Consider the following 15,740-nt stretch of genomic DNA (forward strand, 5'->3'; position numbering starts at 1 on the left):
ACCTGGAAAAATCTCAGACTGGATGGGCTCAGGCATTTGGTCACAAGCTGAGGTGGTTCAAAAGTTTTGGATTTTTTTTTAAGCAGAATTTTTTTATTGTTTCATTAAACAATCAAACACAGCAAGCAGCAAATATTTGGCCACACACTTCTGAAACACCAAACCATATTCAGGTTTTGGCAGACTAAATTCAGCTTTTCAATTAAAAAAAAAAACAACAAATTTTGAAGGAAAGCAGACATTGTCCTTGATTTCTTTTTTCTGTTTTTAACCCCCCCCCCCAACCCCTAGTTTTTGATCCAGAAAAAGTTTTGATGAAAAATATTTGTCCAACCCTTTTAATGAACTTTAGTGCCTTTTAGGACTAGCTGATGCTGAGAACCAGTGATACCTTGTAAAGAAGTTTTCTCAAAACTGGGTTTGTGCTGAGATGTGGAAGGTTTATTTTTCCCAGGGCTGCCTGTGGGGGAGGAGTAGCAAGTGGGGCAATTTGCGCTGGGCCCCACAGAGGCCCCCACAAGAATATAATATTGTATGGTATTGCAATTTGCCCCAGGCTTCCTGAATCCTCTGGGCAGCCCTGGGACCGCCAGAACAGTGGCCAGTGTGGCTGGCTCCAGGGAGCACCCAAGCAGCAGTCCTGGGAGTGCCCTGTGGACTGCCTGAGCAGCAGCAGTCCTGAGACCGCTGGAGCAGCAGCCCCAGGGGCACCCGGAGGCCATCTGGAGCATGGTCCCAGGAGCAGCAGCTGAGGGCAGTCAACACCCACCACTGGAGCAGGGGCCCATGCGGCAGCGGGGCCCCAGAAGTAGAGATTTAGTCATGGATATTTCTGGTAAAATTCATGGACAGGTCAGGGGCAGTGAATTTTTATTTATTGCTTATGACCTGTCCATGACTTTTACCAGAAATCTCATGACTAAATCTTAGCCCTAGATATCGTGCGACTGGCTATTTTAGGTACTTCTGCCCAAATCATGCTCCCTGCTGTAGTCACACCAGAGATTAACCACAACCCTCCTCAGGCAACTGGGCTGGCATCTTGTCTGGCTGTTTGGCCAATACAAGCTGAGTGGTGCAGAAATGGAGCTGGCCTATGGAATGAAGAGTTCAGTGTCAACTAGGTGTGTCTGAACCAGCAGGTGGCTTCTGCTGCATAGGAGGCAAGTAGGAAGTGAACTGGCTGAAGGGCTGGGGGAAAAAACCGGTGTGGCGTTAGAGGGCTATCAAAGCACAAGTTCCATTACCCGGCTTCAGCTACATCCTCACTGCAAAGCAGGTGGGTCAGAGCACACCTTAAAGAGCAACCTGTGCTCTAGCCTGTCTCCCAGACTGCCCAGCAAGCCTGGATTCAAAGCACATAAAAACATCAACATACGTGTTCTATCTGAGGACCGTCAGGAGAGTTGGGCTAAAAACTAGCTAAGGGCACAGGATAAGCCTGCAGTGTTTATCTGGCAAGATTTGAATAGGGTTCTGCCGCACAACTATGATGCTGCTTCAGAACTCCGTCACGTGGATGCAAACCATGCAATACAGTTTGTAACCACAGCACAGTATGCTAGCAAGGTTTTATTAAAAAAACAAAAGAAAACAACTGGCAGTCTGGTTAAAATATGTGCACTTTTCATGGTAGGAACTCAAAGCAATTAACCTAAATGGTAACAGAAATTAGATAGATAGGATTAGAGCTATTTATATACTGCTGCCAAAGAAAAATGTTTTATATCCCGAGCAGGCTTCTTGAGCTGGGGGAGGTTTGTGTCTCTGTTAAGATGGAAGTGTTGTATTAATACAGGAAAAGGCATGGCCTGCAATTTTTTTTTCTTGTATATTTGGTTGATTCAATAAAAAGCTATTTGAAACAGAAAACATACAGTAGTGTGGGCAGGGTGTAAGTGACTGAATAAAGAGATTGTCTTAAACAATATATAAATGCTATTTTAAAAACTCTGGCACGTTTCGATTTTTAAGACAAGATTCAAAATGAAAAACAGGAGCCTGACTAGGGAGAAATACGAGGGTTTTTGTCAGGGGAACAGGGAGAAATGGTAGGTTAAGAGTTATGCTGCTAACTGGGAGATGCATGTCAGATGGATGAAATTATTAAAGAGATTAGGTTTATGTTGTACATTTATATATTTAGAAGTTTTGGTTTTAGTGGTTTAAGTTCTGAATGTCTGTCTATATTGCTAACATTTTTCAGAACCCCAAAACTTGGCCAAAAATCAGAGAAAATCAATCTCAATATGACATGCAATTTTATCTGCGACACTGGCAGAATAGGTGCCAGCTCATGCCAAGATCCCAATGCCACAACTGAATAAAGACAGATCCATAGCTGAATACCAGTCTGGCTCACCTGTGTGTTAGCACTGTTAGCATAGAATTATAAGAATGTGTTTAGAGTTGCTTGCCTGAGTTCCTTAAGTTTCACACAGCACTGCTGCTGGTCCCTCTTATAACCTCTGTCCTTCATGCCCTTGGAGATTTTTTCAAATATTTCTGCATTTTGTCTTTTGGAATGGAGTTTGGATAGCACGGATTCATCTCCTCATACAGTGATCAGATGTAGACCTCCCGTTCAGTGCATGCTGGAGCTCTTTTGCAATTCTGGGACTCCATGGTCACCTGTGCTGATCAGCGCACCACGCTGGCCAAGCAGGAAATGAAATTCAAAAGTTTGCGGGGCTTTTCCTGTCTGCCTGGCCAGTGCATCTGAGTTGAGAGTGCTGTCCAGAGTGGTCACAATGGAGCACTCTGGGATAGCTCCCGCAGGCCAATACCATCGAATTGCATCCACACTACCCCAGATTCGACCTAGCAGAGTCGATTTCAGTGCTAAGTCAGGGAAGGAGTACAGAAATCGATTTTAAGAGCCCTTTAAGTCAACAAAAACAGCTTTGTCGTGTGGACGGGTGCAGGGTTAAATCGATCTAACACTGCTAAATTCAACCTACACTCATAGTGTAAACCAGGGCTAAGACACGGCCTTTCCTATCCATCCACACAGACAGAACTCTCATCCAGGCTTCCAGCAGCTTGCTCCTCCATTACTGCACCATCTTTCTCTCCAGCCCTGTCGAATCCACCCTTGCCTTGCTTGGATCCATTCAGAATGTTACTGCACAGATCATTTTCCTAGCCCATCACGCTGATGATGTCACTCCTCTCTTTCATCCCTCCACTGGCTCCCCCTTCTCGACCACGTCAAACATAAGCGACTTGCCTTCACTTTCAATGTCCTTCATGGCATACCCACCTCCCCACTCTATCTAACGTCTCTCATGTCTCTTCAGTGATGCCAGGCTCCATCACCCACATGTTACATTTTCAATCAAACACTTTTGTGCTTTCCCCCATGCTGCCCATCCAGCCTGGGAGGAGCTTCTCATAAACCTCCACAAAACTCACTCATTAGCCTCCAAGTCCCTCCTTACAATTTTCCTTTGCTGTGAGCTCTTTGGGGGCAGGGACTGTCTTTTTCTTCTGTGTTTGTACAGCAGCTAGCACAGTGGGGTCCTGATCCATGATTGGGGCTCTTAGGGGCTATGGTAGCAATAAATAACCTGAATTGGGTATCTGGCTTATCTGGAGTAATAATGGTCTGGTTCAAGGGAACTTAACTATGCCCTGTGGGAAAATGGAGAGACGAGAGGGAAACAGAACCATATTAAAAGGTACATGGGGGGAAAATCCCTCGAAACAAAACCTTACATTGCATACAAGAAGGGAACAGGATGAGAGAAAGAACAAATCACATGTGACAGATGTGAGTCATGTTGCTTAACATACTACAGGAAATCGCTCAGATACTATGGTAATGAGGGCAGCATGAATACCTACCGAGAACTGAATAGAAGGTGTCATTCACAGCCAGCACAGAGAATGCAAACAACCTGAGGAGTATCAGGCAGGTACATTATAAAGGTGGAGAAGAAAACTTACAACAGTTGGACCAGCCTGGATGCTGGGAAGAGTTCACTGGCAAATATAGACTATATCATCTTATCTTGCACTTGGGTCACAACAGACTGAGAGAGAAAATAGAAAATCAAATGTGAAAATGAAGAAACTGGAATCAATAAATGGGAACTAATGAGCTGAACTACTGGAAATGAGAATGAGACAGACTGTATGAGCTGTCTGGTTAGTGCATCCAAGTTAGGTCAGCAGCTTTAATCCTTTCTTAGCTAAAGCTGGACTTCCCACTGAAACAGGCATTGCCAGCACTAAACACCGTGCAAGTGCTGGCACTCAGGAGTGAGTAACAAATTGGCTCACAAAAAACTTCCCAGCAAATGGATGGAGAATTGGAGTGGCTTTCAGTAGCGATGTTAGAGAAAGTGAAGTTGTCAGTGAGAACTAGGATGGATTCTTTGAACAATCCCTCCTTCCAAAGCCAACAGCGGACACATTTTTACAGTAAGCACAAAGACTGATGGTATTATGACAACAAGCACTGAACCATTGTTCCTGGTATTAACCAGGAAACCCAGAGATTGGGGAAATGTTCATAAAGAGCTACGTGTTATTAGACAAAGGAACTAGCTCATCACAAAACAATGACAGCCATTGGCAGTTTTTCAGGAAGTAACAGTGAAGTCAAGTTTCAAACTGGCAGAGAGTGTTCAAGCAGAAAGGGGGCTAGGAAGTGAATGATTAACACCAAAGTGTACAATGTCTGGCATATTAGATAAAATGAAAGAAGTGTAACAGAGGCAGTAAGCCATGTGTAGGGACAAATTCAGACTCCAGAGCAGTCTTATGGCTCAGCTATATTCTGGCCAGCAACAAATATCCCTATACCCATACAGCTAATTTTTATTTTCAGCTCAAATAACCACTGTGTACGGTGCACAAACCTGTAGGGGGCCACTGTCAAGTTAAGGGGGAAATCATGCAGAAACATGTCAATTGCAAACAATAGCATTAATCATGAACAGGGAAGAATTTGTTTTTAACAGAGCTGTCATTCATGTGCCTGAGAGTGCCTAAGTACGGATAGCATGGCATTTATGGAGATGTAGTACATTGCTGATGGTGGGTCTTCTTGACGAGGGAAAACTCAGGTGCTAGCCCTGAGGAGCTCCAAGAATAAGGTCACTCTTGTCCCCTGCTATGGGATCTTTAGCTAAGTATTCAGAAGGGATGGGTCATTCCTAACAACTCCACCAATGCGTGTGCACGATGGAAGAGAAGAGGCATTTGGATAGATGGTTGGAGGAAAGTTCAGTAGTGCCAACCCCAAATATGCGAAAATCATGAATCAGGCTCATTGTCCTTAAATCACAAGATTACATAAAAATAATAGATTTGGTGTTCTTTTTATTTGCCTTCTGCTTTTTGAGACATTAGGATGCACTGGGGCCACATTTTGAAGCTTTTTTCACAGCCGTAAGGGCTAGAAACTTACTTTTTCTTTAAAAATGAAGGCTGTCACATATCCATTTGACTCCAGGAGCTGGATTTTAAGGAAAACAATAATTATCATGACACTCATGACAAAAATCACAAGAGTTGGCAACACTGAAAGTTGGTGTCTAGTCTCTGCTCTGGAATATCTGATTCATAAGGAAAAATCCCACTCACACAGCACTGCAAGGTAACTGGAAAATGAGTTAAGCTTTTCATTCCTGCAGGCAACTTATTCACATTTGCTAAGGAAAAAGTGCCAAGGATATTCAAAGTCCCTTCCATAGTTCCAAGATGTAGTAAAGCACAGGACTGTGACTAAATAATGAAAAAAGGTACCAGTCTTTAGTAACAAGTAACTAAACAGATTCAGATTTAGTGGATGTCTCATATTCTCAAAGGGATAGGATAGAAAGAGATGGAATATGCCACCTTCTTTTTAAATGAGGGGGGGTGAAGAAGAGAAGCTACTGATAGACAAGAAGAAAAGTAAAGAATGCTTTGAAGGGTACATTTGTAGTTTTTTACATGAATCCACTGGCTGAGGGACAGCACAGAGCATCTGTTTCTAGCTATAGAACTGCTCATGGAAAATACCCTGGTGACTGCTAAAACTTCCCCCTCCCCCTTCTTCTCCTCTCCAGACTGCACTTGCACGGGATTGCAGACACCATTGCTTGCGACATTTCAACTGTAATCATTGGCAACAGATTAGTAAGGGGAGTCCAATTATGGTCTCAGATTTATTATTTATGGTTATAATGCGGTGACTTATACTGCAAACAATAGACCTGCTCAGTCACAGGGCTTGTCTTCCTGTGCATTTTTTGTTTGTTTCACAGTGGAAAGTGAGGAGGACACAGGGGGCGAATCAGACATTGAGTGGAGACTTATTCTATCTTATATATTTAATTGTGTGTAATTTATAAGACCTAGGCACAGAACAGCTGCAACACACAGATGCACCCTCAAAAATATAAACGGGGATGAGCTTGAGGAAAGAATGTAAAGGGTTTACCCTCCAAAACTTGAAATATTTTCTTGCTGAATAGCAACCTACTGCAGAGCACAACTGCACTCATGTCAAGCATGTGAGCAACTGAGAAAAGAGTTGAAGGGCTAGATCCTGGCAATGGATCTGCCTGGACACATCCCTGCCACCACTCAGTCTCCCAGGTCAATGATCTTTTTGCAGAATCTAGCCCTAAGATTCTCTATACTACATTTAGGAACGAGCACCCATAGTTCCCTCTCCTGCTATCCCCTTCTCCCTTAATGTCTAGCGTGTGAGATGCATCCTGGACCAGAACAGGCCTGATCTAAGCTGGAGCAACTCCACTGACTTAGTGGAGTTGCATCTGCTTCCACAAGAGATGAATTTTGACCCCCAATTTTGATTATATGTTTCAGTATATGAAGGAAAACAAAAAAGAACTACAACTACACTGAAATCAAAGGGGAAATGACAATGATAGGAACATTACAGAGCTGGACTTGTCATAGCACAGAGACTTCTCTACATTTAAACCATGACATATTTGCAATTTTTTCATGTCAGAACAGCTCCATAATTAATATCCTTCCACCATCTCCACCATTACACCTTCAAGGGTTTCTAAAGATACATTTTTATAGCAAGTCCAGTCAACATAGATAGTTGTTGGGATCAGCTTATCAATTTGTCTCTTTTCTTTTTCTCTTTTTTTTCTTTTTTTTTTTGGACTGGTTTTCTAGCAACATGATAAGTATTCATCCACTAGATAAATACTATGATAGCACCTGTGATGGTTCTCAGGGTACCAGGACTGCGAGTCACCTTATTATCCGCTGCCTCCAGCACGAGGGAGTCTTGCTTGTGATAGCTGGGTGTAGGTCCCTAACACCTCCAGCCTGTTAGTCACTCAAGCACTCTCCTCTGGTCTATGCCTGCCCAGACTTTGTCTTGCAGATTAACAATAGGTGCACTCAAGTCCCCGAGTCCTCTTGCAGCATTCCCCTGCGATATCCAGCCCCTGACACTGACTACTCACAAAAGCCCCAGAGCCTCTGCCCTCAAAGGACAAGTGTACCCCAGCTTACCAGTTTTAGTTACCTTTCCTGGCTAATAAAGCAGGTTTCCCATCCCAACCCCTGGCAAAAGTTCAGTCTGTTGTAGAGCTGGCTGGCTTCACAGAAACCAGGATCCAATTTTTCATGAGAACTCTCTCACTCCTCAAGATGTCTCCTCAGCTACAGAATTCCCTTCCCCCTTCCCTGTTACACTGAAAAAGTCTGTTGTCTTTATTCATTGGCAGGGTGATTCTGTCTATTGTAATGTTCCTCTTTTCCCTCCAAGTGGTTTCAATTGTTTGCAGTTGTGATCTGATGGTTTTCCATTGGAAGTCTTGGGATGGGTCAAGGCCAAATAATTGAGCCTTGCACTGCATCATTGGCTAATCAGGGCAGGGTGACAGCTCCCTCCTACCCAAATGGGCCATCACTGAGATATATTATCCCCTGGTGATTAATTTTTACTCCAAATCCAGGAAGCATACTTTCAGTATAATTGCATTATTTCATAAATATTACCCATATATACATCTCACCATAATTATGAATCTTGCCAAGTTGCAGGCTTTCTGTAGACACCTTAGTTGCTACTTTTTATGGCTAAATATCCTGCAAGATGTGTTGGGTGTAGTGAGTTTATCAGGTCTGAGGTGAGAATTGTTTGCAAAGAACATGGGACCCTTCGCCAAGAAGCCTCTGTGTCACAACAGCCACATAAATATATTGCATAAAGTTGAAATTGTTTTGGAAAATGGGTAAAAAAAAAAGTGCAACAAAAGAAGTGATAATTATAATAGCTTAAAAGCATTCCCACGTTACCATCTTCATTTACATATGATACAACATCAAGCATGATGCATTGCCAGGGTGCTAGCAACTAAAATCCATTAATACGCTACATAATTTCTTGCTCACCGCAGATATTGGTTAAATGTTTTCATCCTCTTCCGCTGTAGCAACAAAGTATTGGCAGTGATCATTCCTTATCACTTTGCTTACCTGACAGCAGCACCAGACTGTTGGGCTAAGCTCCACAAAGATTATTTAAAAGGGTCCATTGTCTGGAAGTTCTGCAACCACTCATGCTCACCCCGGTTCTCAGCATATCATCATCTTCTCAGCATCAAGTAGATTGGGACCTATTCCAAAAACTGGTTCTCCTTTTGAGCAGACTCATGGTCAGAAAAAAATAGCATTAATGTCAGTCCCCACAGCTTTACTGCGTATTCTGGCACAATATTCTGAGCACCACGTCCTGAGATTGCAGTCTCAAAATAGTTGGACTATGGGCTAGTCTACACTAGAGGAGGGGATCGATCTAAGATACGCAACTTCAGCCACGTGAATAATGTAGCTGAAGTCGAAGTATCTTAGATCGAGTTACCTACCGTCGTCACGGTGCGGGATCGACGTCCACGGCTCCCCTTGTCAATTTCGCTACCGCCGTTTGCTTTGGTGGAGTTCCGGAGTCTACAGGAGTGCGTTCAGGGATCGATATATCGCATCTAGATGAGACGCGATATATTGATCCCCGAGAAATCGATTGCTACCCGCCGATACGGCTGGTAGTGAAGACATATCCTATGTCTTCACTAGAAATGCTGCAGTGGCACAGCTGCACTGCTGTGGCACTTCAGTGTAGACACTCACTACAGTGACAAGGAGGGGTTCACCCATTGCTGTAGTTAATCGACCTCCCCAAGAGGCAGTAGCTAGGTGGACAGAAGAATTCTTCCATTGATGTAGCGTTGTTTACACCAGAGATTAGGTAGGTTTAAATATGTTGCTCAGGGGTGTGGATTTTTCACATCCTTGAGCAATGTAGCTAGGTCCACCTAACTTTTTATTGTAGACCTGGCCTGAGTCTCCTCATTAATTACACCCATTGCCAACTCTGACCTTTAGCATCAGGAGACAAGCTTGCATTAGTTTAACTGTAAAGATCTACGTGTTTTTAAAATGGTTTAAACAAGTGCACTCATATGTACAGACAATTTAATTCTCTTTAACAGTGGTTTATTTTGGTTAAGATTAATCTGTTTTTTTAACAGATAAATAATAATAAAACGCTCAAACCCAAATAAAAGTGTCTACGCACAAACTTGAACTGGTTTAAATAAATCAGTTTCAAACCACACCTTTAGCTAAACCAGTGCAACCCTGTGTGCAGACCAGGCCTCACTGTCAGAATTCTAGGTATGCATTTCCTCCACCAACAAACTGCTGCTGCTGCTGCAGGAGCAAGAAGTACCTTTTCAGAAACATATGTATAAGACTTACTGTTAGCACTGTATGCCAGTTTGACTGCAAGCCTCTCTGTTATCCCTGAGTATGAGCACTGTTTTGGGTCTAACACTGTAGGTATGTCTACGCTGCAGTCAAGGGTGTGACAGTAGCATGTGTAGACGTCCCCTAGCTAGCCTGAATAACAATAGCAGTGAAGCTGCAGCAGCATGGAATGTGCAAACCTGCCTGGGACCCCAGATACTTACTCTAGAGCAGTAGTTCGCAACCTGTGGCCTGCAGGCAGCTTGTAGTCCAATCAGCATGAAGCTGCGGCCCATGTGACATCCTCAGGGCCAGAGAGGTAGTATTGGACACGGTCCATGTAATGCATTGTGGGCCACATATGCGGCCCACAATGGTAAGTAAGTTGAGAACCACTATTCTAGAGCAAGTAACCTGTGCTGTCACAGTTTCACTGCTACTGTTATTCAAGCTTGCTAGATCAAAGCTAGCTTGGGGATGTATACACAAGCTCTTTGCAGCGCTTGTCTAGGGACTTTTCCCTCCACTGCTGCAGCAGAAATTGATAGGTGGTGGGGAGGCTGGAAACAGTTGGAACATTAAAGAAAAGACCTTCAGTATGTGACCGCTTTGTCAAGTTAATGTACAGCTTAGCCCTATCAACCTCGATAATACCCTATCAGAACATTTCCATTTCAAAATATTGCTATTAAATCTCTCTATGCTCCTAAGTAATGGAGTGAACAAAGGGCAGATAACAGGCCTGTGACTTAGTTTTCATCATAAATAAAAATGTCAGGTTCTGATGTAAATGAGAAGGTGGAAGAAAGTACACAAACTATACAACGGATTATTGTGCATATGAGCAATCAATGGCACTGGAGGGCTCCTCTCCAGCCTATGGAACTCACTTGGATACTCGCTACCTATTAGGGCCCACATCCTGTACCAAGCTGCGAGCAGAGGCACTGGTGTAGCCTACAGGCTTTGGAAGCCAGTACCAAATTGTTTCATGCTTATTTTGTGTTTGGAAGGTTATATTTTCAGCAGTAATGGCTAGATAAGTATTTTGTTCTCTTCCCTTTCCCAGACTTCCCCTCTCCCCACCTTCCCAAAAAATTAATCCATGGACACTTTAAGGTTTCAATGGTACTTTCCTGGAACAGCTAACTAGGGTTGCCAGCCCTCCAGGATTGCCCTGGAGTCTCCAGGAATTAAATATTAATCTTTATTTAAAGTTTATGTCATGTGATGAAACCTGCAGGAATACGTCCAACCAAAGCTGGCAACCCTAAGCACCACTGAAGTCTATGGGAGCTTTGCCATTGATTTCAGAGAGCAGAGGATCAAGCCCCAAAAGAGTTCTATGGTGATCTCATCACTGTCAGTGTCTGTATAGTGAACCTTCGAGACATCCAGGCTTGATGCAGTCTGATCTTTTTATTCTGCTGCACTGAGAACAGCAAGTTCAGGCTGGAGACCTCTTCTAATACTGTAGTGTTTGGGAATGTTTTGAAATAAAACCATAAATGTGTTATGAAGAACACATTTTTTGTACCTTACAGTGACAGAACGTGCTTTAAATTGTTCTTTCCATTAGTCTATCCCTCTTTCCAACATTATGATTCGGACTCACACATGATTCAGAGTTTTTAACCTCGCACAATATCTTTTTTTATACACACACACACACACACATATATACATATATATATACATGAGAGTCCTTTGGCCACAAGCTCAGCATTCTCTGCCTTTAAATCAAAATAATATGGAAAGTATATTATAAAGAAATACACTGGGAATTTTGAACCTCAGGGAAAGAGTATGTATAGCAGATGTTCCCCATTAAAGGAGAATGAATTAGAAGTTGGTAAGAACCCATCTTGTCCCAGATTAAACTCTGAGTCAAAGACAGTCCCCACAGTGTGATGCTAACCAGCCTTCCATCACTATGTACTTTAGCTTTGAAGACCAGAATTATTTATGAATGTAACTGACTTTCTTTGGTCAGCCTTGCTACCTCCAAAATTGCACTTTAGAAAAGAAAATATTAAAGGGATTAGTGGGCTGATTCCAAAGAGTAAAAGATGCCAGTTTATGTTATTTTTAAAAAGTGCAGAGTGGCATGCAGGTTTTATTGGCACTTGTTTGAGAGAGGAAAACATTCACCACTCTGAAGTAATATGTAGCCATCTCAAATACAATCTTATGAAACCTCTGGACCATCCCCTAGCAGCAGTATCCCTGGAAAGCTTTTTTCCTATTTAATGTACTTCTTTCAGAGACAGACCTTCCTGTCACAATCCATCTCTTTGTCACATCAAGACTAGACTAATACAATGCCCCTTTATGGAGCTAAGTCTTAACTGCAGCCAGAAACTGCAGCTGGTGCAGAATGAGGCAGCAGGCTTGGCAAGCCATGTATCGTGCTGGAAGCACATGACACCGGTATTCCAGGAGCTGCTCTGGCTGCCTTTTGGTTCCCAGATGGAGTTTAAAATGATGGGTTTGACCTATAAAGTACTAAGTGGCTTAGGACATACTAGCTGAGTGACTGCCTCTCCCTTGACACAGTCCCAGTCAGCATTTCTTCTCATTTCATAATAGAAACCAACAGATATAAGGCCAGGTCCTCCATGGTTGTAAATCAGTGAAGCTCCTTTGAGGTCAGTGGAGCTATGATGATTTATACCAGCTGAGGATCTGACCCATAATGTATATTCCTCCTTTTTAAACCTTGTTGTCTAATTTGTCTCTGTGCCATTAAGCCAGAAAGGGTTAAGACACTTGCAGGCTAAATGACCCAAATTCTACCTTTAGACATAGTAGAGAAGTATATAAATGTTAATTAGGGCTACTCCTTATAAATAGCTAACAAAGCCATGTTAGATAGACTAGAGCTTTGAACTGCAAACCTGTATTGTTAAAGAATTAGAGGTAATACTGATTGTACGTGGTTACTCATATAGTGGGAGATGTTAACAATGTAAATAGACAGTTCCTGTCTGTTACTATGTTATATTGATTCAAAAATCAAAGGGGAATATTAACATCTTGATGACTTGTGAATGGAGTAATACCATTGCCTTCATTTCTCTTTGAAGTTTGTAATGAACTGCCTATAAATGGCTCCAGTGGGCAGTTGCCTTATGCTAATTCATGCAGCTAATTACTGGTAGAGGTTAGGAAACAGGGGGTTACTTCAAAGCCACTATTCTTCACCCAAGGAATGCCTGCTGTCAAGAGGCTATCAATAGCCTTCTAGAGAACTGTAAAAAGAACTCTTGAGCCATGATCCTGTTATCTCAGATCTGCTTAAGCTTCATCAGGGGAAGTTTGGGTCCCAAGACTGAGGCATCCAGCTCCAGTCTGGGTCACCCTGATATTGGACATTGGACTATAACCTATGGAAATAATTCTGAAAGAACTCTTTGCAACTCTAAAGCTCACCATCTCTACTGTGAAACTGACCAAAGAACTCTATTCATATCTGTATGCACAATGATCTTTTAATCTATACTCTCTCTTTTCTTTTTTAAGAAATCTCAATTTAGTTAATAAGAATTGTCTGCATGTGTGTATTAGGGTAAGATCTGAAATATTCACTGACCTGGTAGGTAATGTGTCTGGTCCTTTGAGATTGGTAGAACTTTTTATATGATGAGCAAGATTTTCAGTAATCCTCATCATATTTGACTTGGTGTCTGGGTGGGAGCCCAAGGCTGGGTTGCTTTAAGGGAACTGTATTTCTGGCTTCTGGATAACCAGTAAGGTATCATAGAAGCTGTTTTGCTGATGGCTTAGTGAATCTAAATATTAGAATAGCCACCGGTTTGGGAGATTGTCTACCCCATTCTTTGCAGTTTGCCCTGATTGAACAATCTCAATGTGGTCCCCCGGGACACCGGTCACAGTCTCATTACACTGTACACATAGCCCATTCTCCTTGTTGTCTGTGACTATGTCTATGCTTCCACAAATTATCCAGCCTTGGGAGCATTTCCAATTTCAGGTTCCTAAAACAAAAAACAGGTCTGATGAGATCAACAGCTGAACAGGCCACAGATGGGAAGCTGCTCAGTGCACCTCGTGCTTGTGACCAGGGCAAAAGCACATCAACAAGTACTTCCTCTGTCCCTGCTAGCCCCTGGAACAGCATAGATAGATAGTTCCAATTATAGTCAACTGTCTGACAGCCCAACGCACAACACCATTACAGCAGAAAGGCAGGCGTCAGGCTGCAGACTCTCTAAAGTCCAGCAGGAAAAAGACATCAGAGATCAGGATGAAAAACAGTGAAAAGGAAAACCATCAGCAAGGCACATCCAGACTACAGCCACATCTACACTGCAGAGGGAGGTCAACTTAAGTTATGTTGACAATTGTAAACTGCTGTATGTACATCACTTGTGCATGTTCATAAAACGCTCCTTATGTCAGTGGAGTGTGTCCACAGTTGGTGCTCTAGCATCGAGGGAGAGGGCATTGCACCATGTGCAAATCACCACTTTCTTCCACTAAGAGTTCTGGGAGTGGATCACAGTCCATCATCAGAGCTACCTTCCTTGAACTGTGTGCGGAGCTTGCCTCTGCCCTGTGGCACAAGGACACCAAAATGAGAGGTGCCATAATGGTGGGAAAGTATGTGGTGTTTGCTTTGTGGAAGCTGGCAACTCTAGACTGCTAGTGGTGAATCACAAATCAGTTTGGACTTAGGAAGTCCATCGTGGGGGTTGCAGTGATGTAAGTTGCAGGGCCATTAATTGCCTTCTGCTACAAAGGACTGTGACTCTGGGCAATGTGCAAGAAATAGTGGATGACTTTGTGGCAATGGAATTCCCTAACTGTGGCAGGGTGATAGATGGCACGCATATCCCAGTTTTAGCCCCAGACCATCTTGCAATGGAGTACACCAACAGAAAGAGCTACTTCTCTATGGTATTGAAGGTGCTGGTGGATCATGGGGTCATTTCACTGACATCACCATGGGGTGGCCAGAGAAGGTGCATGACACACGCATCTTCAGGAACATTGGCCTGTACAGAAAGCTTTCTTTCCAGACAAAAATATTCCAACAGGAGATATGTGTGGCGGGTTGCATCACAGAACCCCCCTTGGGAGCTGCCACCTGATGTGCCAAGACTACTTCTGCCCCTGCTTTCCTGCCCCATCAGATTAGGAGTTCAGTGCCCTGCCTGGTTAGAGCCAGACTTGCTAGCCTGCTGCAAACCCAGACCCAGGTCTGAATCACGTCCCCTAACAGCTGTAGGCTTGACTGAAAGCAGCTTACAGAAGTGTTCTTGTCTTTAACGCTAAGATGCCCAACTCCCAATGGGGTCTAAACCCAAATAAATCCGTTTTACCCTGTATAAAACTTATACAGGGTTAACTCATAAATTGTTCACCCTCTATAACACTGACAGAGAATATGCACAACTGTTTGCCCCCCAAAGTATGAACACATACTCTGGGTTAATTAATAAGTAGAAAGTGATTTTATTAAATACAGAAAGTAGGATTGAAGTGGTTCCAAGTAGTAACAGATAGAACAAAGTAAGTCACCAAGCAAAATAAAATAAAAGACACAAATCTATGTCTAATCAAACTGAGTACAGATAATCTCACCAGTTCCAGAATGCTTCCTTTTACAGACTAATCTCCTTTTAGTCTGGGTCCAGCAATCACTCACACCCTTGCAGTCACTGTCCTTTGTTCCAGTTTCTTTCAGGTATCTTTGGGGGTGGAGAGGCTCCCTCTTTAGCCAAGGTCTCCCTTGGGCTTCAATAGACTTTCTCTAGTGGGTGGAGACCCCCTCCTCTCTCCTACGCAAAGTCCAGCTACAAAATGGAGTATTGGAGTTACCTGGGCAAGGCACATGTCCATACATGACTGAGTTCCTTACCAGTCAAGCCACATTCCTGGGAAAGTCCAGATGTGGATTGGTGTCTTCAAGTTCATTGTTGGCTTAAGTGTTTCTTGATGGGGCACTTACTGAGAATAGTCTTTTCTCAGGAAGCTGACCAACT

This window comes from Chelonoidis abingdonii, chromosome 3, assembly GCF_003597395.2.
Source record: "Chelonoidis abingdonii isolate Lonesome George chromosome 3, CheloAbing_2.0, whole genome shotgun sequence".
In the NCBI taxonomy this organism is placed as follows: domain Eukaryota; kingdom Metazoa; phylum Chordata; order Testudines; family Testudinidae; genus Chelonoidis; species Chelonoidis abingdonii.